The 2,616-nt window shown below is 51.4% G+C and overlaps 1 protein-coding gene across 4 annotated transcripts in view; it reads left to right on the top strand.

Annotated features, from left to right (window-relative positions):
• Positions 1-299: 299 nt before the first annotated feature.
• The window catches only part of acacb (acetyl-CoA carboxylase beta), a 59,409-nt gene continuing 57,092 nt past the window's right edge, over positions 300-2,616 (top strand). Inside the window, exons 1-2 of one of the 4 annotated variants that reach the window (XM_060907811.1) lie at positions 302-477; positions 677-835. The gene's annotated coding sequence lies outside the window, so the exon portion shown is untranslated. Of the gene's footprint in view, positions 478-676; positions 836-2,616 lie in introns of all 4 variants that reach the window. The other 3 variants (XR_009651484.1, XM_060907809.1, XM_060907812.1) reach the window with 3 other exon arrangements.

Below are 2,616 nucleotides of genomic sequence, written 5' to 3'. Positions count from 1 at the left end.
GCAGGGGGAGTGAGTGGATCGGGACGCGGCCCCGTGCAGGGGGAGTGAGTGGATCGGGACGCGGCCCCGTGCAGGGGGAGTGAGTGGATCGGGACGCGGCCCTGTGCAGGGGGAGTGAGTGGATTGGGACGCGGCCCTGTGCAGGGGGAGTGAGTGGATTGGGACGTGGCCCTGTGCAGGGGGAGTGAGTGGATCGGGACGCGGCCCTGTGCAGGGGGAGTGAGTGGATTGGGACGCGGCCCTGTGCAGGGGGAGTGAGTGGATTGGGACGCGGCCCTGTGCAGGGGGAGTGAGTGGATTGGGACGCGACCCTGTGCAGGGGAGTGAGTGGATCGGGACGCGACCCTGTGCAGAGGAGTGAGTGGATCGGGACGCGGCCCTGTGCAGGGGAGTGAGTGGATCGGGACGCGGCCCTGTGGCTGGGTTTCCTCTCAGGCTGCAGGGTGTTTGGTTTTTTCCCCTCCGGCTGTAAACACTGTGAGTTTCTCAGATGTGTCTCTGCTTTGTGCTGTAACGCTAACAGTTAGAGATTACAGTCGCTGGAATAAACTCACTAACTTGATTTAATTTGAGTAGATAATGAAACTGTGCCCCTCAGTCAGCAGGATGTATTTGTTTATGAAGTTGTGCTTTAATATAATTTGGCTGAAGGTTAAACTTCACTTCCGCTCCTCAGAGTGTGAGCTGCGCGCGCTGTTGGTGCAGCTCTGAGGTGTTAGCATGCGGCTAGCGGAGTGAGCTGCTGTTCACTCACTCAGGGTTCGGCTGTAAACACTGGGTTCGGCTGTAAACACTCAGGGTTCGGCTGTAAACACTCTGGGTTCGGCTGTAGACGGTGAGTAAAGCGGATGTGAGGCGGGTTTAGAATGAGCGCGTTTAGAATGAGGCGCAGTAAATAAAGCGTGTGATTGTAAACAGTGTGAACTTTAATCCGGGGCTGAGTTTCATGGGGCCACTGAGGCTTCAGCGTTTACTGCAGAGAGCAGAGTGACCCTTCACCCACATTCACTCTCACCCACATTCACTCACTCTCACACATTCACTCACTCACACATTCACTCTCACCCACATTCACTCACTCTCACACATTCACTCACTCACACATTCACTCACTCTCACACATTCACTCACTCACATATTCACTCTCTCACACATTCACTCTCACCCACTCACTCTCTCACACATTCACTCTCACCCACTCACTCTCTCACACATTCACACTCTCACACATTCTCACACACACATTCACACTCACACACATTCACTCTGTCACCCACTCACTCTCTCACCCACTCACTCACTCTCACACATTCACTCACTCTCACCCACTCACACTCACACATTCACTCACTCTCACACATTCACTCACCCACTCACTCACACATTCACTCACTCTCACCCACTCACTTTCACACACATTCACTCAGTCACATATTCACTCTCTCACACATTCACTCTCACCCACTCACTCTCTCACACATTCACTTACTCTCTCACATATTCACTCTCTCACACATTCACTCTCACCCACTCACTCTCTCACACATTCACTCACTCTCTCACACATTCACTCTCACCCACTCACTCTCTCACACATTCACTCACTCTCTCACACATTCACTCTCACCCACTCACTCTCTCACACATTCACACTCTCACACATTCACTCTGTCACCCACTCACTCTCTCACACATTCACTCTCTCACCCACTCACTCTCTCACACATTCACTCACTCTCACCCATTCACTCTCTCACACATTCACTCACTCTCACCCACTCACACTCACACATTCACTCACTCTCACCCACTCACACTCACACATTCACTCACTCTCACCCACTCTCTCACACATTCACTCTCTCTCACCCACTCACACTCTCACACATTCACCCACTCACACACTCTCACATTCACTCACTCTCACCCACTCACTCACACATTCACTCACTCTCCCACTCTCTCTCACACACACTCTCTCTCACTCTCACACACATTCACACACTCTCACCCACTCACTCTCTCGCACATTCACTCTCACACATTCACACTCTCACACATTCACTCACTCTCATCCACTCACTCGCACATTCACTCTCACATTCACTCACTCTCACCCACTCACTCTCTCGCACATTCACTCTCACACATTCACTCTCTCACACATTCACTCACTCTCATCCACTCACTCTCTCGCACATTCACTCTCACACATTCACTCACTCTCACCCACTCTCTCTCTCTCACACATTCACTCACTCTCACCCACTCACTCTCACACATTCACTCTCACACATTCACTCACTCTCACCCACTCACTCTCTCACACATTCACTCACTCTCACCCACTCACTCTCTCACACATTCACTCACACTCTCACACATTCACTCACTCTCACACATTCACTCACTCCCACTCACTCTCTCACACATTCACTCACACTCTCACACATTCACTCACTCTCACACATTCACTCACACATTCACTCACTCACACATTCACTCACTCTCACCCACATTCACTCACTCTCACCCACTCACTCTCTCACACATTCACCTACTCTCACCCACTCACTCTCTCACACATTCACTCACTCTCACACACTCACACATTCA

The sequence above is a fragment of the Neoarius graeffei genome, chromosome 24, assembly GCF_027579695.1.
Source record: "Neoarius graeffei isolate fNeoGra1 chromosome 24, fNeoGra1.pri, whole genome shotgun sequence".
NCBI lineage: Eukaryota > Metazoa > Chordata > Actinopteri > Siluriformes > Ariidae > Neoarius > Neoarius graeffei.
The sequence above is the reverse complement of the archived record's forward strand: the minus strand, read 5'-3'. Positions and strand labels throughout refer to the sequence as shown.